This window comes from Canis aureus, chromosome 34 (genome assembly GCF_053574225.1).
Source record: "Canis aureus isolate CA01 chromosome 34, VMU_Caureus_v.1.0, whole genome shotgun sequence".
Taxonomy (NCBI): Eukaryota; Metazoa; Chordata; class Mammalia; order Carnivora; family Canidae; genus Canis; species Canis aureus.
Window position 1 is genome coordinate 18291190 of NC_135644.1, and position 24946 is coordinate 18316135.

The 24946-nt window shown below is 36.5% G+C and overlaps 1 protein-coding gene and 1 long non-coding RNA gene across 2 annotated transcripts in view; one reads left to right on the forward strand and one right to left on the reverse strand.

Annotated features, from left to right (window-relative positions):
• Positions 1–24946, reverse strand: part of B3GALT1 (beta-1,3-galactosyltransferase 1) — a 503452-nt gene that overhangs the window by 188599 nt on the left and 289907 nt on the right. The window lies entirely within an intron of this gene.
• LOC144304812 (uncharacterized) lies at positions 533–12049 on the forward strand. Its single transcript, XR_013371779.1, has 4 exons — positions 533–654; positions 6995–7044; positions 10168–10403; positions 11692–12049. It is a non-coding gene; the product is annotated as an uncharacterized LOC144304812 (long non-coding RNA).

Below are 24946 nucleotides of genomic sequence, written 5' to 3' on the forward strand. Positions count from 1 at the left end.
TGGGCTTCCATTCTTCTCTAAAATCCAGACACTATATTTATTAAAGAAGTGCCAGTTTTGAGTATTTATTAAGTGAATGTGGTCAAATTCTGTATAGATTATACACTATAATCAGTTTTCCCTTTGCTGCACCAACAATAAGCTTTAGGATGGCTAATCCAGTATAAGTCACAACTTTCAAATATGCCAGTTCAATGCCTGAATGCCTTGTCATTATTCTCATTTTTGATGCCCTTTTCTTTCCAATTACATGCTTGAAGCAGAACACATGAAGTACAATTCTTTTTCCTTAATATCATAGTGGTTTAAATTTAGACTCCTTAGAATTTTAAGGGGGAATGCATATAGAAGAGGATTGAAAAAGTTGTTAATACTTCACAAGAAAATTCAACTCTTCTAAGTGCAATTCTAAAAGAAAATAAAACCAGACCCTGAAAATTTCTCTATTCAACAATGTGCTTTATACTTATATTTGTTGTGGTTACTTCTGCTCTTTGTCATAAGGTCTCCATGGATCCACTGTGTAATTAGAACTAAGGGCTGAACCATGGGCAAGACTTTTGAGTGATTAACTTCTCAAATTCACACTGGGCTTCACTGTAACCTGGAGACGAAACCATTTGAAAGGAGAAATTATGGGGAGGAGGAAGAGTGGTAAGTGTTTGTCAGTCTGAAGATCTTTATTGTTTTAGAAAATCTAACTTTCTTCCCTCACATAAATCTAGAGGGGATGAGAATAGAGGACAACTGCAGGATTATCTAAGTCCACTAGAATGTCATTATGATATCTAAACTGACAGTGAAACTCACCGTCTGTGCTATCAGGGGGACAGGAGCTCCAGAATGGCTGCCCCAATGTAGGGAATCTTTCTAAAATGAGTAATATATTTATATGAATGAAAATGTTAATGGTGTGTGAGCATTTTCATTACTTTGCTGACATTTGATCAGATATTTAGAAGTCTTTTGAAGTGACTAACTCACAAACCTACATTGTCAATTTTCACAAGTAGTAGACAATATAAAATCAGTCTTAATAACAGCTTTGACAGGATTTAATAAAGCAGACAAAGAAAACTTGTAATTTGCACAGGCTAATTTACACATATGTATAACTGAGAAATGATTTTGGAAGATGTTAGCTTCCCATCTGTACCACGCAGAGAAAAAAAATGAAAAAAAAGATTTACCAACTGTCAATAAACAATTTTAAATGCATTCTCATGTTCCCATCCCAAAATAAAAATTTCAGTGCCCAAAATATATTTTCTGAGCTCCCTTGCTAAGGTGGTATTTTATTTCCATGTGATTTTGTAATTTCTATACATGTGTCATAATATGTTGATTTTCAGGACCTAAATTATTATTTTTTAAGACTGAATAATCAAATTCAGTCAGGGGAGCTTGTGGTTGAGAAATAAGACAGTGATTTGGCCAGGTCAAATGCATGTGATATTTCTTCAGCTCTACTTTTCTTCTGAATTTTTGAAATCTCACCTTCTTCCGTTGAGTTTATAATTTCTACATCCCTGAGTTATATTATGAAATCACAATGCACACCAACCTGCCTTAGGCTTGAATGTTGAAATTTCTAGATTACAGAGCTAAATATTCTTTGTTAGTCTTCTTGCTTGCTTTAGACTCTAACTTAAAAATATGTGTAGTCAATCACTTGGTAGCATTCACATAGGATTTGTATATCTCATTGAGTATGGTAAGGTTTTTTAGGAATATGTAAATTTGAATAAGATATTAGCATAAATTTTGGGGCAAGAAATATAGTTCCAGATATATATGTCAGAATATTGTTTCCAAGAAAAGGAACCAAGTTCCTTTGCCCTCCTTTGTTCATGGCATTTGTTCACCATTCTACTATAGAGGCCTTCTCTATCTTCCCCAGGCAATTAGAGGCACTAATTACTGATCTAGTGGGTGGTTACTTCGGGTTGAAGGAATATGAAAGATGTCATTATAAGACCTGAGAGTGAAAAAATAACAAAGTAGTAAGCTAAAAAAGAAAAAAAAAAGTTGGTCCAAGGAGAAGAGAGAAAATTCTGATGTAGACTTGCAGAGTAAATTTTTAGCTGCCACTTCATTCCTGGACTGGGAGAGGTGGGACATAGAAAGACTAGCAAAGATTTCACAGGATCAGACCTCAGAGTTCAGCTTGAACAGCCTGCCAACAGAGCAAAAGCTGGTAATAAGGAGATAGACGGTTTGTTCTCAGTTCTATCTGACGAAGTTAATACAGCTAGTATTGTTATCAATTATTTCTTAAATGCCATGTAGTCTACATGACTTATGAGTATTAATTCATTTAATCCTCACAAGAATCCTATAATAAGTACTATTATTAATTCCATTTTATGAAAAGGGAGGTGGAGGCACAAAAAGTGAAATGTCCAAGATCACACAAGCAGTAAGTGCTGAAACCAGGATGACAACCAGCCAACCTAACTCCAGAGACCATATTCTTGATTACCACTTACTGCCCATCCAAGTAATCACCCAGCAGAAGTGCTACCCAAGAACTTGCCCACCAACCCCACAGACAAATGAGAAAGTGTTAAGTTGTATCTACCATCTGTAGATAATAGCTCCCATTTCAGTGGCCCAGAATAACCATTCATAAGCCTCCAAGAATGCATGGTGGGGAACTTGGATAGCTGGGGGGTGGGGGGGTTCGGGGTGGTGATCAACTGGGCAAGGAGCCACTAGATGGAGCCAGTGGAGGAACTCCCACAAGGACACAGAAGTGCAGCACACACATTTTGATTATGCAAATAGTTTTGATACTTTGATTCATGCAGTTTCAAGGACACTCAAGAATAGACCCCCAACACTGCACGTAAGCTCTGGGCAGCTACCAGGGACACCTATTAGGCTGAGCCTGTCGTGTCTCCCGTGAATCACCTGGTAGAGCACGTGAGACACTGGGGAGGGAAGCTGAGCCTGCTGACTTCTAAAGCCTTTATATTTCAGAAGCTTGATAATTCTGTAATTCCAGAGAGATATTGCTGTTCTTTCTGTAGTTTCTATCTTTTAATGTTGGCAGCTCAAACAGGTTCTGGGATGCTGAAGTAAAGCTACTTATTAAAAAATAATTAACAGTGAGATCACCACGAGCGAGGCTGGGTTTTAACAAAAGAGCTCATGGAATTTTCAGAGTTTTAAAATTGCTATATGGGAGCCTGAAGACTAAAATTAGCAACAATGAATAGAAAATGAGGCACAATGGTTAATGTCCACATTGGCCACAACTGAGTAACTGTCTGCTGTTTTGAATCCTAATCTGTTTAGACATACTCATATTAAATACTTTTCAGGACATAAATATATACATAGTCACAGGGATTAAATGACTACATTTTATTTTTGAAGCATAGTAGTCTTCTTCATATGCATTTACTATTATCACCGCTTAATAATACATATAAACATTTTTTAAAGTCCCATTTACAGGCATTCTCTTCAATAAATAGAAAAGGTACTCTCGACAAATCCTTAGCATGTACGGACACCCAGCTATTAATGAACATGGTGAGGTTTGCCATTTTCTACACACAGACACATACACAGGCATGTACATAGATACACATGTTCAGACACAGATACACACATAAACTACTTCGCATTTTTATGATCTGACTGTTCAAGTGAAAAATGTATGGAAATATGGCACAAAGTGATGGAAGAGAGGCATACGTAGTATTAAATTTCATCAAGTACCTACTATGCGTAAGAAGTATGACATCCCTGGGGACAAAGATGAATGAGATGCGGGACTGATTCCCAAGAGCTTCTAGTATGGAGGGGGCAGAGGTAGGAGATGTGAAGGAGACGGATAAATACAACCAATACGTGATAAGGGCATCATCAGGTATATTGCATTTAGGCACAAATAAGCCACTTAAAAGGCCTCTGTCATGAAGGCATCCGCATCCAACATGAGACTTTTAACAGCAAAAGACCTGTTGGAACTTAACAAGGAGTACCAAGGGATTCATTTGTGATGACTGAATACATGCTTCAAAATAAAAGTAGCTGCCACTTATTGAATGCCTACTTGATATTCATTTTCTCTAATTCTCACAATCTTGGAAGCTTGTTTTACAGGCAAAAATCTAAGCTTCAGAGGGGTTCAGTGACTTACACAATGTCACAGCAGGAGAGTGGCAAAGCTGGAATTCAACGCTAGGTCTAGCCACAATTTCACACCACTAAAGCAAGAACAAGCTTGTCCAGCCTTGGCTCTGCTCATGTTCTTTTCTGTAGCCAGGGCCACTCTTTTCCCAGGGTGTCTGTTCTGAGACCAGCTGCTTCCTCATTTCTGCATTTTGAGCTGTTGGTAGATTATCTTACACTTGGCTGTGGAGATTGTGTTGGGTAAAGACTGCATCAATGGCTTTACGGTTTTGCTTCTCCCCCAATATGCTCAGCAAAGTGTTGGCTTCCTACTTTCCTTGTTAACCCCTGGTGTGGCTCTTGTTGGTCTGGTTGATTCTGCAGCCTTCTGTCTATTGTGAGCATTCGGCATTCTCTGCTGGATCAGTGGTATTGGGCAGGCTGGGGCAAAGGGAAGGGATTTATTCTAGTCCCTTTGGCAAGAAGAATTGCTTCTTTGTTGAGGTTAGAGTTGCAAACAGATGCCCCTTTGTACAGTGTCATGATACTTCCTGGGTAACACTATTAAATGTTTCCTGGGCAGCAGAAGCTCTGGGGTCACTGCTGAATTACCATTTAACTTCCAGTGGTATGTGAGCCTCCAACTGTTTTGTTCAACTGCACTACTGCACTCTGCTCATGATAACAGTAGGATTCTCATGAACTGGATCTTTGACAAAAGGAATCATGACCTGAATCTTTGACAAAACAAGCCTGCTTTGTTCAAACTATGTACTTGAAGTACCACATAATATATGCATCATACATAGTAGGTGTTCAATAAATGCTTATTGAGTAATGAAGTTCGAGAAGCAGCTGGTGTTTGTGTTTGTGTATGTGTGTGTGTTTCAGGAGTGTTCCTCTTTCCCCTGGAAAAGCATAATAATAATCTATGCTGACTACCTAGACTAAGATAATTTAGGTGATCAGATTATAAGAGGTAATAGTTATATAGAGAAAGCAATAAAGATATCGGTTATATCCGAAGATATTTTGGGGTATGGGTAATACTATCCTAACTAAACATTGCCTCCTATCAGAGTGACTAATAATCACCAATAAAATGGCTATTTTATTCTTTCTTTCTCTCTTACACACACACACACACACACACATCCTCTCAGCTATGTGAAAACATATAGAAAGCTGATACACAATTTCCAGGAGAAGCAACATGACAAGAGGATGGGAAAAACTGCATTTTGAGTTCCCTAGCAAAAGTTCACTGGATAAAGTGTTGAGTATTCTCCTCACTTAGAGCCTCAGGGCAATTTACCTTTCTAGAAAAAAACAAATCTAGAAAGGCTTTGAGAGGTCAAAGTTAACATGTTTTCCTTAGAAATTTTGTTTCAAAACATAGGAACATATAATGAAGGGCAATCTATTACATGGAAGGTGGAGACATTTTCTTGTCTCATTTAGTTAGTTTTGGTGAGGAAGCTGGCTTAACACTAGTTACCACATTTCCATTTGGATTTACTTTCAAAAGGGGAATATTTTTCGTCTCGCTTTCAGCTTTATTTAACCTCTGAAAATGGAAGGAAAAATAAAAGGTGATTAAAAAAGGTAAGAGACCCAAGAAACATGGAAACTACCAAATTGGTTTAAGGAGAAATAAATCTTAACAGACCTATAACAAATACAGAGATTGAATCAGTAATCAAAAACCTCCCAAGAATGAAAAGCCCAGGATCAGATGCCTTCACTGGTAAATACAAGGGGAATGTGTAAATTAGCATGGCTTAAAGATGAGGGAGATTATTTCATATGGTAAAGGATTTATATTGTCTTCTAAGGAATGGGTAGGCATTGGTTACAGATGAGATGGTTAGAGGTATTACTTACAAGTAAGGAGCAAAATGAATTGGACATAGCAGGGAGGACAGATGAGACAGTGACAACTTTGTTAAGTGTAATAGTTTATGTTGTACAGGGAAAGAAATTAAGACTCGGTATATAGCTTAGGACCAAACAAATGAAGTTCTTAAACGATGATGTGAAGAGTTGGACTATTACTCTAGATAGGATCTATTAGAGGATTGTGAACAAAGCTATATTAGAAAAGCAGATTTTTAGAAGATAAACTTAATTGTATTCACAATGAATAGAAAACATGGGAGAGCATAACAGAGAGATGACTGGTTGGGAGGTCTTTTTTTTTTTTTAAGATTTTATTTATTTATTCATGAGAGACACACACAGAGAGAGGCAGAGACACAGGCAGAGGGAGAAGCCGACTCCATGTAGGGAGCTCGATGCAGGACTTGACCGGGGACTCCAGGATCACACCCTGGGGCAAAGGCAGGCGCTAAACTGCTGAGCTACCCAGGGATCCCCTGGTTGGGAGGTTTTGATGGTAATTCAGGCAAGATTATCATGGGGATAGGATGGTTGCACTGAGATTGAAAGAGAATGATTATATGGATATGGAAGCTTAGTGGCTAATAAGTATAAATGATGGATTCTAGCTGAAAAATTATTAGACGATTCCACAGTATATAACATGAAAAACTAGAAGGATGGTGTAAACACTGTCAGAAATGGAGTGATTTCGGGAAAAAGAACCAGATCTGGGACATGAACAATGAGTGCAACTGGACACTCAGAGTTTGAGATCCCAGGAGCATATCAGGGTGGATATTTCCTGTAGGGCAAATATCCAGGACAAGATTTTAAGAGAGAATCCAGGCTTGCGAGTCATTGCTCGACCACTTCTAGTACTCTCCCCAAAGGTTTCAGAGAGCTGTAGATAAAGGACTTAAATGTATTTTAAATACTTTAATAGAGGGACTTCTTTGCCTTCCCTGTTGTATTTTTGTGTTCCAACTAGAATGAAGACAAAGAGATGTGCGATGAGATGCTGAGGAGTGCACCCAGCGAGTAAGCTGCTGCTTCTCTTGAATGACCCTCTTTCTGGGCTTCCCTTCTTTTCTGTTCATGCTCAGCTCAGCTCAGTTCTAAGGACTTGGGGGAAGTCTTCTGTGTAAGATTGTGCTTGGTGCTGTGAGAAATATGACCATGTAGGAAATAAAAACTCAAATGTATATAGTCTAGTTGAGTTTTCAGGAAAATTTATGTGTAAATGTGTTTGTGATCCCCACTTGCCCCATTACTGAAGCTGTGTGGGGTGCCTTCATGTAGAACATTGCCACTTTCTCTCTGAGATGTACATTGAGTGTAGTTGAGAAGGTTCGTGTCCAATTGTAAGCTGGCTCATCTGGCAGAGGTCTTGGGAAAAATCTATTCTATTAAAGGCAGTTTTCCATGACATAAGGACACTGAGTGTCAAAAGCAACACAATAAGATCAACTAAACTAAGACAAATGAGCTGTACACTTATGCTTTCAAAGAGATTTCTAGAAAATTTCTCAAGACCCAGTGGCACAATAGCTTCTACTGAGTGAATCAAGACCAAAAAAATCAAATTTTTATATTAAGCTCTTATCAATGATGAAAAAACACCCCATTCAAATCTGTTAATAAAATTCACCACCTTTTCACAATTCACTGTCAGAAAAGTGTTATATTTGGCTAACAAATGATCACTGACCAGTGTAATGTTATTCCTTCCTTTCCTTATCATTTTTATTTCTTTGTCTTCCTACAAGGCTGAGTGGGTCCTCACTCACCCTCAGTGAATGAATAGCTTCGAGAACTGTGCCAATTCAGATTTGTTTGTCGAATACATTTTTATAAGTATCTGATTTTCCACTGCTATGGTTATAGGTTTAATTGGATCATGTGTTGGTAGGTGACATTGAACTGGGAAACAAAGCAAAAAAACAAAACAAAACAAAACAAAAAACCCTAGAAAATAAGAACTCATGAAAAGGTAGCTTCAGTTGAGTCAGGAGCTATACTAGGGGGTTAGACAAACAGAAAGAGGTGGTCAGGGACAAGGAGCAGATGGAAGATAGTGTGGGGGGGAAACAGAGTAACGGTAAAATAGTTCTTTCTTGGTCCCCCCACCCTGGGGAAGAGCTCCTCTTTCAGAGCAAGAAAACTTAGATTCAGGCAAATGTGGCAGATACCTCAGATTCTGCTCATGAAAGACCAAAGAGTCTAAAGCAAGGATGCCTTCTGTTCTTTACCCAACCTGCCTGGTCCACTTAGAACTCCTTACTCCCTGCAGCCCTGTGGTCACTCTTCTTGAGGTTGTAGTAGCTTTTCACAATATAACCTTTGAAATTTCATGCACTCTTTGTACCAAACCGTATCTTTTCATCAAGTCTCAGGTGACTTTCTGTAATAGGAAGAAGTCAAAAGCGATCATCTCTAAGCTTTCTTCCAACTTTAACATTCCGTGATTTCAGAGAAGAAACAGAAAACTCTTTGCTAGGAAAGGAATCCAGGCAGATATAATTTACTCACAAGTCATTTCTGCATTTTCATTGATAGTTTTTGAAGCCATTCTCCTGACGGTAAATCACACAGATATTTCACAACTGCTATAAGCCCCCAATTATGAATTTTTGCTGGTAGTGGCCAAGAGTAGAACAAGTACAAACACTGCTAAAACCACTGAAGCATTATGAAACTTGTTGACAACTTAGTTCTCAGTGTAGCAGTGCCTGCTGTTGCTGATAATGTCCGCAGCATTCCCCTTCTGAGCTCATAATTTGATAGTTAAATACTATATCTTGTCTGCATCACCCTGCTTCTCCAAAAAGCTGTTAGTGATTTTTTAGAGAAGAATGTATACAAAACATTGTTAAGAATTTTAAACATTATGTTTCATTATGGTAATTTCTTTCTTCCTTTTTCTTTTTTCCCTTCCCTTCCCTTTCTCCTTCCTTCCTTCCTTCCTTCCTTCCTTCCTTCCTTCCTTCCTTCCTTCCTTCCTTCTTAGTACTGCTAGAAAAGATCTAGAAGAACCATGAAAAGATAAATCAGGGAGATGAGCATTCAGCAGTCCTTTCTGCAGGCAGCCTTTGCTAAACAGCAATGGATGGCTGAGTCCAATTCAAGTCAGCCTCTTAAACCTTACTTGCTTCAATAGGAGTTTGCTTAACGATAATAAGAAGAGTGGATTATAGCAGAAGATAAAGAAAGCCATTGGCCTGGTGCTCTCTGTCATTCTGTACTCAGAATAAATGGGAAACATATTGGAAAATATTCTGAAAGGGAAGTTTCGAACTTTCTTCAGCAAATACTGAGTTGCAATTAAGCACTTTAGGTGAACGTGGCTCTGAGTCTGAACATTGCTAAATCTTAGATAACAAAATCAATATGGTAAATTCTAGAAAGAAGGCTCCTGTGTGGAAGTGCAAGAGCAAATCTATTAGGAGTATATTAGTCAGAATAAAAGCCAGTGAAATGTTTTTTAAGATCAGCTCAATAGGTGATCCTCAAAGATTTCTTTTGGTTACTTGGGGTACAGGGTCTTCAGGGAATGATATAAGTCAAATTAATGGTGATACTCCTTTCAAGTCTAGAAAATAGTCTCTCCCTTTTATTTAACCAGATAAAAAAGGATTTTTGTTTTCTACCAAGAACTTGTTCTCTCATCTGAAACATGCAAATTAAACTCATTCATACACATTCTTATTTTAGATCTTTCTGACTTTTCACAGATTCACTCCAAAATTGCCATTCCAATGGCTGCCTATGGTGTCAAAACAAATAATCAACACAATAAAATATAATGTTAGTTAGATTCAAGGGGCTATAGTGTCACTCAATCTCATTTCCTGGACCAAATCTGAAGAGCCCCTGAGCTAAATGACCCAGACACTGTCCCCAGGTAGGAGGAGCAGGGGAGAGAAAATGGTAGCCATTTTTACATTGTTTTGTATGGTATTTATTGATTCAAGAAACAAATGCAAAATTCTGAATAAAATGACATCAAAACTTAAAAAAAATAAAAATAATTATTGCTAACAATTCTAAACACCACCTTCAGAACTGTGAACTCTGGACTCTGGTGGTTATTTTGTGCTCTTGTATCTTATTTTACACTTCAGTTTTAGGTTGTATTTTGTTCCTCTCTTCTCTTTTTCCCAGATAATCCTGCCCAATTTATAGTCATTGGCAGTGGGTATACATGAAAGAAAGATGAAGGTAATGACAAGACAATTCAAAACAACTGCTTCAGTCTTCTAATTTACTTTGCACCAAGAGCTATAACCAGAAATAACTCCCCCTGCCCCCCCTGGCCCCGCTACTTTTATTCAACATAGTACTGGAAGTCCTAGCCACAGCACTCAGATAAGACAAAGAAATAAAAGGCATCCAGACTGGTAAGTAAGAAGTAAAACTTTCACTATCTGAAAATGACATAATACCCTATATAGAGCCATAGATAACTTCTATGATAATACAGACCAGTCTACACATGGCACCTGAGGTTCGTAGTATGTAAATATGTTGCCAGTTATCCATACCTTATAAACTTGTAAGCAGATAAAGTTCATTTCATATGAACCTCATGAAAGGGAAAATGTGCTATATTTGGAAGAGTTAGGTATGAGTGGGGATCTCTTCCATTTAGCATAATGATGGTGGGGAACAGGCTTATGGCATATTTGTATAAGACATGAGTAATTTGAAAAAAAAAAAGACATGAGTAATTTGGCATTGTTGCTTTTTTCTTCCTTTCTCTTTTTCTGTCAACAGTTGCCTAGGTCAGCATTCCAAATTCAGGTTTCAGTATGATCACTCCAATTCTCCATTGGCAACTTTAATTTCATACTTTTTTCTTTCCTTGCCTCTATTATTTTACAAGAGAAGGGAGCATGACATTGCAAGTCATACCCATGCACCTCCCTGGCCAGCAAGGCCATAGATGGGTAATGTTATAAACCATGGATATCATGAATTTTGATCTAATCCCAATTATATTACATACCACTTATAAATGTGATTAATGGCAGCCAAAATAGAGATAATATACCAATAATATTTGAATCATCAACAAAGAGTTGCAGATAAGGCATGCCTCGGTGGCTTAGTGGTTGAGCATCTGCCTTTGACTCAGGGCGCGATCCTAGGTCCAGGGATTGAGTCCCGCATTGGGCTCCCCGTGGGGAACCTGCTTCTCCCTCTCCCTCTCCCTCTGTCTCTCTCTCTGTGTGTCTCTCATGAATAAATAAAAATCTTTAAAAAAAGTAGCAGATAATCTCTGAATTTCATAATCTTAATGTAGATAAATCATTTGTCCTTAAATCTCAAAGATAGATTTAACGTACATTTGTTTCTATTTTCTTTGTAACTAAGAATTTTAGAAATGGTATATACACAAAACTTACTAGCTGAAGAATTATTTTCATATGACCTAATCCATTCCATGTTTTATAAGACGTATTTGAAATATACTGTAAGTAAATTGCAGCTCCAATCAAGTCTATAATGGAAGGGTTCTTATATCCTTATACATGACTATAGCCTTAGTCTTATGTGGAGAAATAACGCAGGATGAGCTCTTTGACAGCACTCATTTGATTATTCACTTTTCACATTAATAGCACTCATTAATTTATGTGTTTTCATACTGATTTATTGCATGCCTAATGTGAGTGAATGTTTTAGGTGCTGAACGTATCACAGGAGCAAAAAATATGAAGCCCGTCTTCCTGTGGAGCTTCTATTCTTGGGGAAAGTGACAGATAACAACCACCACCACAACTGCAGTGACAAACAGCTCAACAAATCAATATATAATAAATACAAAGACAAATAAAACAGGGAGAGCCAGTACAATGTGATGAGTGCCATTTCAGATCAGGTGTCAAGAACAGCAGACACTTGAAAGAAGGTCTCAGGAAGGACAAGTTTGAGAGTCACTGAAAGAAGGTTTATCTTTTGCTGAGCTATATTTACACCACACTAATCTAACAAGACAATCAGAAAATAATATTACATCAACCATGTAGTCTAATAAACATAATCCAGCAAGTGATTTGTCCTCTGAATTCTTCAATCTTTAAACCAGCTTTTTTATGGTACATGAATACAAAATAAGATATAGCCTTAGAGGGGATCCCTGGGTGGCTCAGTGGTTCAGTACCTGCCTTTGGCCCAGGGCGTGATCCTGGAGTCCCGGGATCGAGTCCCATGTCGGGCTCCCGGCATGGAGTCTGCTTCTCCCTCTGCCTGTGTCTCTGCCTCTCTCTCTCATGAATAAATAAATAAAACCTTTAAAAAAATATAGCCTTAGATTCACTAGTTCTCAGGGCAAAATAAAATCCATAGGTGGAGTCTCTGATGGTGAATCACCTTTGGTGATTATCACTCTTTTTTTATTCTAGAATTCTGGCAGTAAGTGATAAATCCAGGTAGTAGTTGGAAGCAGTGATTGCTGCTGAATTCTGTCTCCCTGAGTCTGCAGTGAGTAAGTAGCTGTCACATACCAGCAGGGATGTCAGCAAACTAGATGGTGCTCACAGCAATCATTCAACCAATAGAGATGTATTGAATGATTTGAACTTAAAAAAAAAATAAATCATTCTGCTGCTTTATTGAGAATGGACCCTCTGGAGAAAGAGTCAAAATTGGAAAACAGAGGTGTGAAGGGAATCAGGAGTTCAAGTTGGAGATACCTGGTAGATATGTTGAGAGGACACTTGGATTGTGCATGCCTAGGGGTTAGGGACAAAGTCAGGGATGGTGATATGTCATAGTCAGGAGAGCAGAGAAGGCCTCTAAAACCATTGATTAGATATGATTACAATGGAGAGGGGTACACAGAAAAGAGAAGGAGGCCCAGTACCAAGCTCTAGAGCACTCCGATATTTGCAGATCTCACAAGGTCAAGGAACCAGCATAGAGAACCAAGGCTAGTCACAGTACAGGGAAACCAAGAGAATGTGATGTGAGGAAGGACAAACCAAAGGAAGAAAGTGTTTCAAAAAGAAGAGAATGCCTATTTGTGCTAAATACTGCTTCAAAAAAGACTAGTAATTGTAGAGACTAATAATTTAACAGTAATCATCATCATACAAAAAGGTAATGTGTTTGTATCCTTATTATCTGCCAAAAATTAAGAGTTCAGTGGATTTTCCCTTATAATCCTCACAATATCCCAGGCAATCCATCCTCACATGGATTATCTCATACAATCAAACAAGGTGGATACTGATATTGTCATAATTTTACAGATGAGGAAACTGTGAAACAATATTAATGATAAATTAATAATATTAATAACATAATATTAATAACCTAATTCCTGATTAGGAATTGATTTAGGAAGATGGAGACTGTTGATAGTCCTAAACAGACTTGTTTTGGTAGAGCAATGTATGCTCTGGACTGACCGGGGTGGTTTGAAGAGCAAGTGGCAATGAAAAGTAGAGACAGTAGATACACACACACATACAGCTGCTTGCCTAGCACCTAGAATATTCAGTAGTTGATGGCTATTATTAAAATAGTGCCGATAACATTTTATTGCAATTATTCTTTCAGACAGCTGTCTTTTCATTGAACTGTGAGCACTCTTTGAGGGTACACCTTGTATTTTTTATCTCTGTATTTCAGTCCTCACTCCAATCTCTCTAATTTGTTAAGTTCAATTAATGTTGATTAGGGTTAGGATAAGGAAAAAGTTAATGGAGGAAATTCATTTTGGAATGGCTTCATAGATAGGTAGAATTTGAATAGATAGAAAGGTCAAGTATAATATCACCAAAGATGCACAGACTATTGCTGAGTTCAATATATAACATTTTATGAAATATCAGTCAATAATTTGTCCAAAATGTTCATTTGTGGGATGATATAGGTCTATCTAGATCAGAGGTCCAAAGCTCAAAAGCCTACAGAGACCATGCTGCAATGGAAATGAGTAGACTGAGCCAGCTGTAAGCTTTGGAATAAGAAGATTGGGGCACACCGGAGGGAAGCCAGAAAGCTGGAATTCTTATATACAATCTTCTCCATTTTGTAATGCAGGCAACTAATTCAATTTTTTTGATAATACTGTTAAGTGTAAAAAAAGACATCTATGGGGTGCAAATGGTCCAAGGGGCACTAATTTATGACTTTTTGGTCTGGACAATGTCAATCCAGCTAGTCAAGAGTTGATTCTTGGGGGAGGGAGGGGAAATCGATCAAAGAGTAAAACGAGTGAAACCTTTTTGACATAATGTATCAGAATTTTATATAGCAGGATAGCTGCTAGTTTAAAAATAAAAGCTATAGGAGAAAAATATATATTCCAAGTCCTTCAATAAGAGTAGAAAAGAAAAGCACAGGCAACCTGCCACAATTAATATTTAAAGCAGATCTGCCTGAAAAATTGTGTGATCCAAGGAAAATCCAGATGCACGGGGATGGCTCTGAAGATCATTGTGTGGTATACAGTGTAGTATATCTTTCTTCCACTTTGGGTGAAGGCAGCATTCACAGAAGTGGAGGGTGTGAGGTCATCTTTATCTAAGGGAAAAATATCTTCTACAGTTAGGTAAATATTTTATAACTGCTTGGCACATCTCCTAGCATACTGCTTAGATCAAAAGAATGTATCTACAGAGATATGTGGAACATTATATTATACAAAACTATTGCCTGTACAGTGCTGACAAATAATATTCTAATCCATCATTTAGTCTTAAATGATTTTCTTTAGCAAATCAAATTACACTGTCTCCTAGGTAACCTCAAAAGAAGTTTTCTTTCATTCTCTTTTACACATCACACCATTTCTCCTAATGGGGTCTTAGGGGTTTGATATCAAGAGAGTGTGGAACTAAAGTGTTAAACGCAGGGACCAGCTAATTCTTCAATGATTTGGATGTCAACTAAATTACTTCTTTTGATCAACAAGGCAGCAGAGTGCTTTGTTGTCCGGATCTATAGAATGATGTATCATTTATACACAGATAGATCGAAGAAAGATTATGTAACCTAAATTTTTTTTAAATGCAGTATTGGATTTTTAGTGTATTGGTACATGACAATAGGTTAATAGGAAGCTGATTATCCATAATACTATGTATCCCTCTATCTAAATATACAGTAATTGTTTAATATATAGTTCCCAGATTGAATTGAGCCAATTACAGGACATGAGCAAATAAACATGGGATGTAAATTTACAGATTTTTTTAAATGAATAATCAATATTTGAAGAAGTTACCAAAAGAATAGGCTTTCTTTCTTTAATGCGTTTGTTTCAACTGAATAGTCTTTATACGTTTTTTACTTGAAAGTTAAAGATAAATTAGTTCATTAAGCCTCAAAGTTTATTTTTTTTTTTTAAGCCTCAAAGTTTAAATTAAAAATGAAAACTGATTACTAAAATACAGATCAATTCTCAAATCATAGATAAGGTATTAGATACCTAGTAAAATACTGTGAAAATAATAAACTTTGCAACGTGACATTTCTTAGAACTAATATTATATACAATGGCCCATCAAGGTTTACACTATGTAGCTTTGTATCTTATCTCTCCCAGAGAATTTATTATGTGATAGAAGACAGATGCATATGGACTTCTTATTTGGGTTCCTGTGAATGCTTCTTGAGTCTAATCATTTTTAAGCATATGTAAAACTTATGTTTTAATTAGAAATTTAAGCCTGCAAAATTATTAACTAAGCATACCCTTCTGCTCTCACCACAGTCAGGCCAATGGAATTAAAAAGCTCTAACTATAGAATGTGAGAATGGAGTTGTTATCAGGCCAGGAAATTGAAGGCCAAAAAGTAACTTGCGTTAAGTTTCTACAGGTAATCAATAGGGGGGTTGCAACTAGAATCTTAGATTGGTGTTCCTTTACCTTATTAACTTTCATAATTATTATTTTTTTTTAAATTTTTATTTATTTATGATAGTCACAGAGAGAGAGAGAGAGAGGCAGAGACACAGGCAGAGGGAGAAGCAGGCTCCATGCACCGGGAGCCCGACGTGGGATTCGATCCCGGGTCTCCAGGATCGCGCCCTGGGCCAAAGGCAGGCGCCAAACCGCTGCACCACCCAGGGATCCCTAACTTTCATAATTAAAAGAATGATATTCAAGAAACACCTGAGAACTATAAATAAGATTCTACTTTAATTTTTAAATTTGCTATGGACATTAGCCCAACCATTCTTTTTAATGAAGGCACAAAAATATAAAATAAAATAATAAAACTTAATAGATCCAGTAATAATTTCAAATTACAGATCAAAAAGCAAATGTTTAGGATCTTACATCACTATTATTTTGGAAGATGTGTAAATTATTCTACACTAAATTCTAACAACCATATTATGCCTTTGAGCCATGTAAGTATTTATCTCCTGCCTTTTTTCCTTCCCTCTTTGTCTTATGAGTCTTCAAACACAAATCTCGTTGCTTGGTACAGTGAAACATGAAACAAGACAGCTGCTGACTATGGAAAGCCAAAGAGCATGGCAGCTTGCTTTAAATAAGATCATTTAAAAATCAGTTTGCTTTAAGTTCATAAAATGTCATTTCATTAAAGTGTGTTTTCATTTATGAAATATGACTGCCATGCCAATGCTATTTTATTTGCAGTGAAGATATAAAAATGTCTCTTTATTATACAGCAGCACAAAACACATTTTATTTACATTTTGTTGAAATTTTTAGGAAATTCTAGATCCCCATGGTTAGTTTTTACATCAATTAAATAAAATCGTATGGGTTGCTCTATCCATGTATCCACTTCGACAGCATATCTACAGGCCTGGAATTTACAGATATACTATTCACTGCCCTTATTCTCTATCCAAAGAAGTATTATATAGTGTCCAGTGCATGATAAATACTTGTCACAGGTTGTTTAGGAAGCAGTCTGTCTGATTCTGACCTCCTTCTTGGTTAGTCTTGCTGCTAAGATTACTGGCCCAATGACCATGGGTAGAGATTGTAGAGAGGAAGGTATAGAGGAGGCATGCAGACCAGAAACAAATGAAAAGGTGGAGGGTCTGATTACTTTGTGCATCAGTACGGTGGTGGTAGTGGCTGGGACCATCAGGGTACTGGTGACAGAAGAATCCCTATAATGTTTCAGTCTCCTAAAAATTTTAGGCCCTTCTGGGCCACTCAAGCATTGTACACACCACAAACTAGAAAATGGAGATGCAACAGAAATCCTTCTTGATTCAATATGTGAGTAGATGTCTGAGGACGTTTCCCATGTAATTCCTGCAGGCAGGGGAAGAGTCCAAATGTGTAACAAGCTGGAATTGCTTGAGCACTAATCAAGGAGGGTGGGTGAGAACAGTCCCAGTGGCATACTTCTGAAGAGCCACCTTGCCACAGAGAATGTCTTCAATTTGGTATGAAGAGGGTCCCCTCTGCTTTCCGAGTGGGCTGGACTGAGCTTCTCCAATCTACTGCTCCAGAAGTGCCTGTTCCTTCCCTGTCACACTCCAAACAGACAGAAGAACTAGTGATGATGGAAGGTTAATACTGCCTTGAGAATCTTAATCCTTTCAGCTGCTGAAAAAGTTGTCTCAGTCCGCCTGTTACTTAATTCCATTCAATTTCTTTTTTGATCATTTTGGGAAAGGAAAGGTATGGGGTAGGAATATGTAAGCTCTGCTGACTCTAAACAAACTGATGTTCAACTGAAACAGCCAAGAAAATATACCTCAAAAGGACTTTTAAAAGTTGCATGTTAATAGTGAAAATGACCATCCAAACAATGCATATTTTTAAAGGCAATTTGTAGAGAATAAAGAGCAAGTATTTGGATATTTCTTCTATTCAGATAAATGGCAAGTTTGTACTGCCAACAGTTTTTCTTCTTTGGGCCTCTGCATCCTGATCCAACCTTCATTTTCTTTATGGTTAAGTCATTATTTCCAACTGGTACATTGCAAAGAAGCATTGTTTTCAGAAGATGGTACACAGACATACTCGAAGGAAGATTCTAATTCAGTGAAATACTATTTTGGTTAAATAGCTAAGAGTAATTACTTAAATTTTTTTGCCTGTGACTTTATTTAAATATTAAAAAATGTAGTTAAAACAATATGTGAATGTGGTAAAAATTCAAATGATATTAACAAAATAAAATGAAAAGTAAAATCTCCTTTCCTTTACCTCCAATTCTAGTTCTTTTCTGTAAAATAACTTATGAGGTTCAGCCTCTCATTTATTCTTCGAGAATTAGAAGAAAAAGAGGAAAGAGGGAAGGAAGGAAGGAAGGGAGAGAGGAAGAAAACAAGATACACTGGGATTATTCGTGCACTCCTTAGCATGTGGCTTTATTTGCTCTATAGTATACCTTGGAGCCCTTTCGCTATTTAGATAATTTTTAAAAAGTTTTTACTATGGGAATTTTATACAGAAGAGTATAAAAGTTTGATATAATAAGCACCAATATATCTCCATCAATTAAAATTGTTAACATATTGCCCAATTTGCTTATTTCATCTTTCAATCACCTATCTCTATTTCTTTGCTGAATCATTTCAAAGTAAACTGTAGATATCCTTACACTTCATTCCCAACTGCTTCCGGACTCATCACTTAAAATGAAGAATACTGGGCAGCCGGGGTGGCTCAGCGGTTTAGCGCCGTCTTCAGCCTAGGGTTTGATCCTGGAGACCCGGGATCGAGACCCACGACAGGCTCCCTGCATGGAGCCTGCATCTCCCTCTGCCTGTGTCTCTGCCTCTCTCTCTCTCTTTCTGTGTCTCTCATGAATAAATAAATAAATCTTTAAACATAAATAAAATAAAATAAATAAAATAAAATAATAAAAAAAGAATATTATCCTGTATGGCATTCTTCTACCAAACAAACTCAACAATAATTCTCACATATAATCCAAGATCCAGTGATTACTAAAATATCTCCAATTATTTCCCAAGTGCAATCACCAGATTTTTTTTGGGGGGGGGTGGACTTGTATTTAATTAAGAATCACATTTTGAATGTGGATGTCTAATCTTTTAAATCTCTTATAATCTAGAACAATGCCCTGCTCCACATTAAAAAAAGGTTGACTCTATGAAGAGATCAAAATTGGTTGTTTCCTCAGGGTGTTACTTGCTCCTCTACTCACTCATCCTCTTCATTAATTAATCAATATGCTTACATTTCACAAACTGCAATAAATGCATTTTATGCATTTAATCTCATTTAATCCATAAAACAACCTTAAGACATTAATAATACTACATCTATTTGATAAGAAAATGGGAGTTAGAGAGATTAACTCAATTCTCTAAGGTCACATAGCATTTGTGTTTTCTTCCCTTTCTTTATATGTGTCTCACATAGTTTAGTCTAGTACTATACCAAAAAGACTTAATTTTACATAGAAGAAAAAGAGGCCCAGAGAGACCAGTTGTATGATATGCTTAGTCATGTAATTATTTAGTACATAATTTTCAAATGTTAAAAGCATTTAATGAGCTGGTGTCACTAGGGAAGGTCAGCTGGATTCTCATAGGGTGGCATTACATTTGTAAATCTGCCAAGGTATAGAGCAGTGTTTACAAAGTGTGATATGCAAGGTAATTTCAGTCCGTGCATAAGTAATTTTTATATTTGCAGTTATTTATTTTTATGCATTTTAGAGAAATACTGTAACTAGTACACTGACCTCAAATATTTTTTAGCCTGAGGCTCAGTTAAAAACAAAGCTAAGTTAATTTAAAGTAAATGTAAAGAAAAATGTTAGGAAAATAATGGGACAGAAGGCATATAGTTAGGGGAAAAACATCATGATGATGGAGAGGAAGGTATACCTCCAAAGAGGAGGTATCTTTTAGGGTGAGGTCATATTAACCTAATTCATGTCTGAAACCAGAGTGTTAATGTATTAATTCATAGCGAGAAATAAAATAGTTGTGTATACTGAAATGCACATCCATCCACGTGACAAGTAAATTATCTGCCTGTAGGCAGAGCTCAAAATTAAAACAAGGAAAGTTATTTAAATGATTCTTAGGCTTAATAACTTCAGGTCAAATATGCCGAGTTTATTCTTCTTCAGAACGATGCTGGCCTTGACAAAGGGACCTTTACATTGAAGCTCCGCTGTTCAAAATTTCCTATCTCTTAGGTGTTACAAGATGACTGATTCTCTCTTCTGGATGATTAGATCTGTTCACATTTACTGGACAGCCATACCTGGGAGGATATTTTGCCTTTCCAAGGAATCAGTAAATATCTCTGCTCTAATCCATCCCCTGTAGGATATACAAAGTAACTTAGAGGTTATACTTACTTCTCTTATGTCTAATTCATGGTAGGCTCCAAACACTAATAGCTGTTGCTAGCGGTCATGGCCTTGACTGCTGGCTTCTTGTCTCCTAACCCTGTGCATATTCTTCTATACTACTTAGCACTGAGTAATTTTCTCAGAATAACATTTCCCACACTAAAGAATCTGAAACCCACAAAATCCTTCATAGCAGGTCAGCATCTCACTCTGAACATACTTATAGTAATTAAAATATATCATAAGTAAAGTATAGGTTCTTACTGCATGTACTTAATACAGTGAAGATGGAAACATAGTAATTTGCTACCAAAGTTCCACAAAGCTTAAATAATTTGTTTCTGGCTATCTTTCCTTCTTCTACCTTTTGTTACATTTTCCTAATTCAGTGACAGAGGAAACAGGAGGATTTTGAGTGAATTCTTATCACTATTTATACTCAGTCAATGGATCTAAAAATGAAAGTTGTTAAATCTATTACCCAGTTTGTCCTTTATTTTTACCATCCTAGGTAAGTGCTGCTGGCTTGAAACCTCGAGGCCAGGTACGTTCATCTTCAAAGGTTGGCCACATGTCCACCTACCTTCAGGGTAGGGATTAGAGACACATTTGGAGTTTGGATTGAATAGTACAGCAAGCCAAATTTCCAAAGAAGGAGAATAATTATAGAAGCAACTATCTCAAGTCTGTCCCCCAAAAGTTTTCCCTTACAGATTTAAATGAAATTAAGGTGGAATCAATATGTGTATTGACATGCCAGGGGCTATCTCTGCTAAAAGAGTTTTGGTGTATTCTCTCCAACTCACGACTGGATATCATGTTAGGAAAATCATTTGGGATAAAAAGCCCAGTGCATACTGTTAAGAGAATAAAAAGCCATGCTGTGAAACTGGGAGAAAATATTTGTAAAACACATATATCATAAAAGACTACTCACCAGAATATGTATACAACTATCAAACCTCAATAATAAGAACACAATCATCCCGATTTTTAAAAAGTGGGAGGAGCAAATAAGTTAAACAGAAACCTCACCAAAGAATGGATGCAGATGGAAAATAAGCACATAAAAAGTTATTCAAAATTATTGGCCATTAGAGAAATACAAATTCAATTCACAAGATACCACCATACACCTATTAGAATCTCTCAATTAAAAATTTTGACCGCAGCAACTTCTGGCAAGGATTCAGAGCAACTAAGATTTTCCTGGATTGCTAGTGGTGGGAACACAAAATAGTATAGCATGTCAATGGTTTGTAGTTTATTAGAAGTTGAGCATATACTTATCATATGACCCTGCTATTCCACTACTAGCTATTTAGCCAAGAGAAATGAAGATATATCTACACAAAACCTCTACATAAATGTTTACAGTGGCTTTATTCACCATTGCCCCAAACAGGAAACAATTCAAATGTCATTAACTAGGGAAGGGATAAACAAACTGTGGTATCTCCACACGCCGGTATACTACTCAATAGTAAAAAGGATAAACTTGATATATGGAGCAACATAGATCAGTCTCAAGTACATTATGCTCGAATAAAGAAGCCAGACCCAAAAGGCTGCATATTACATGAAATTCCATTTTAATGGTCTTCTGGGAAAAGATAAAATGATAGGAAAAGAAATCAATTAGTGGTTGTCTGGACAGTGCAATGGGGGAAAGGAGGGGATTGATGATAAAAGACTAGGACAGAAATTTTTGGGGTGATGGAAATATTTCATATCTTGTCAAAACTCATAGAACTATACATTAAAAGGGGAAAACAATATTGTATAAAGTATACATAAAAAACATGACAAATGCAAACACACACAGATACATACACGCATCACAGATATATATATATACTTGCCTTATTGAGGCCTGAACCTTACTGACTCCAAACCACAACTAGATCAACAGCATCTATGTCATTTTTGGCCTGAGATTTTATTATTTTCTGGTCTATGGGAGGGCTACTGTTTAGTGTTAGGAAAGGAATTCGGAAAATGTCACTAATACTTTAGGTTCTTTTTCTTGCCAAATGGATGAAAACTGAGGATGTCCTATTAATTAAACGACTGTTTACTGAGGACCTACTACATTCTATGCTCTGCTTTAATGCTAGTTGGCAGAAGGAAACTGCAGACACAAACCTCTGCTTTCATTGGAAAAGATTTTTAGTTAGATTTTTAGTTATCATAAAATAGGTTATATGTCAGATGGTCATAGTTTTGATGGAGGAAACAGAAAAAGCAGAGAACAAGGGTAGAGAAAACCTGTGGTATGAAAGGTGGGTGGGTATTGTAAAGTTAACCATGAAGTCATTAAATATACATGTGCTCTGAATACTATGCTGGACACTGAAGATAAGGTGATGAGGAAAAGCAAAGTCTTTGCCTTCCTGGATCATTCACCTAGGAGAGGAGCGATATTAACTAAATGCTGTATAAAAGTGAAACATTCACTGCAATAATTGCTTTTGAAGAAAATTGAAAGGATTCTATAATTAAGTAAGTCTAGGGGATGTTATATACCATATGAAACCCTTTCCACCCCTCCCTTATTAATATATTAACGTATTAAGAAGCCCAAGAGTCTCCCTAGTGACTATAAATGTTTAATATATATATACCAAATGTATCTGTTTTGTGGAATAATTTGTCTATTAGCATCTCGCAGAATGCTCTATTGAAAGAGACACAGGAATAAATATTCATAGTATATTTTTTAAGTATTCGAACTTTCTTCATTAAATGGTTATTAATAGAAAGATAGAGGGTAAGCCAAAACCACCAAGGAGGAAAAAAGTAGTTTTGTTCACTATTTCCTATTTTTTTGGTCTCTGAATAAGAGAGTGAATCAGGAATGAAAAAGAACTGTGTGCTTTCTCCAGATCTATTTCTCATAAAATCTGCCTGTTTGGCAACATTTTCAGCTTCCAAATATAATATTCATACACCAAACTTCTTGACATAGAACTATAAGGAAATACTTTTAGCTACCCATTTTGTTGTGGTGGCATATTGAGGGATGGAACAAATGAGTTAATATATTGATACTATCGAATGCAAATGTTCTTATTGTGAGATAAAGAAGATTTAAATACTTAATGAGGAAAAGCAGAAGAGATCCATGTGGGTTTGGATTAGAATTAGAGCTATGATTATGAATTTATAATCAAAAAAATTCTTGACATGGCTAGGGGCCACCATCACCCCCCCCAAAAAAAGGGGGGTATTTACTAAAATATTTCTTATTCTACTCATGACCAGCTTTATGTTTCTTTTCAAGTTACCTTCTTTTTTCTTTTTCCTAACCCCATTGCTGTAGTTTCAGCTGAGCTGAAAATTGTTCCCTTCAAAACAAAATTGTTTTGGAGTTTTCAGCAACCACTGCCTTGGCTTAGATTTTGAAATTTCTGAAGTGAAAAAAATTATAAAGGGGAAACTAGACCTTGATTTTTCTGTCATCTGGGTGGTTTCTAATTTATATGACCTGGCTTCAGACAGAAAGCAAATATTACAAATATCTCTGTACTCATTGATTTCTATAGCCTCACCTTAATTTGTCACACCCAGAGATAATTTTGAAGTCCATAGGCAGCCACTATATAAGACAGAGAAATTAAATGGGAGAAGAAAATAAAATAAGTTTCCAAAGATTAAAAGGCTGAAAATTAATTATAAGCAAAATGCAGAGAAGCTATAGTTTGGAGTGAATCATGTCATACGGTTAATTATAACACAAATTTAAAGCTTTCCTTTGACATAGAAAATAGATATTAGTGGATTTTTCCTTTTGAACATAAAAATACAAATTGGTATACGGGTTGGTTTAGTTTAATGTTTAATATCCAATTTCTTTCTCTGATATTTAGGCTTTTTGGGTTTTTATTTTACTGATCAAATAATCATGTTATATAACAGTTATCTGCTTTATAGTGCTCCACTAAATATGATGTTTGATTAAAAAAAGTTTTAACCTAGTGTATGATATTTAAAAGCACTTCAAATAAGGGAATAACAAAGCTGTTACAAAAGGAATAAACTGGTGAAGGCCAGAATGATTGTTTCCAAGTGGGCACTGCCTCAAAGGTTAGCCATCCTCTTTTCTTTTTTGTCCTTTAAAGTTGCCGACTGGTCTGTACTTAAAAAACAAAATACACGACTTGAATTTGAATTGTTTGAAAGGAAAAGATGGAAGGTTTCATACTTTTCTATTTTACTAGCACTTTAGTGTGCAGGACTCCAAACTTTTTCTGAAGTTCAAGGCACCTCCATGACAAGTTATTTGTAGAAAATAAAATAAAATCTATATTCCTCATGATGCATGCCTGAGATTTATTCTTCAATTAGGCTTAGCCCTCTATTCCTTATGGAATGAAATTTGGCCCAAGGGAACAGTAAATACTTAAAGTTGATAGAAAATCACTAGCTGGTTGATCAGCTGGGATTGACCAATCTTTAGACAGCTATTCAGTATTTTTTTTAATGAAATAGGTAATTATAGGTTATTTCCTACTAATAAATACTAGATATTTCTCATGAACATTCTTCATAAGTAAACTAAAGCAAACAGGACTTTGCAAAAAAGAACGAATAAACTAAATAAACAGAAAAATACTTCTAAACCCCTAACTGAAAGAGAAAAACCCCTCCAA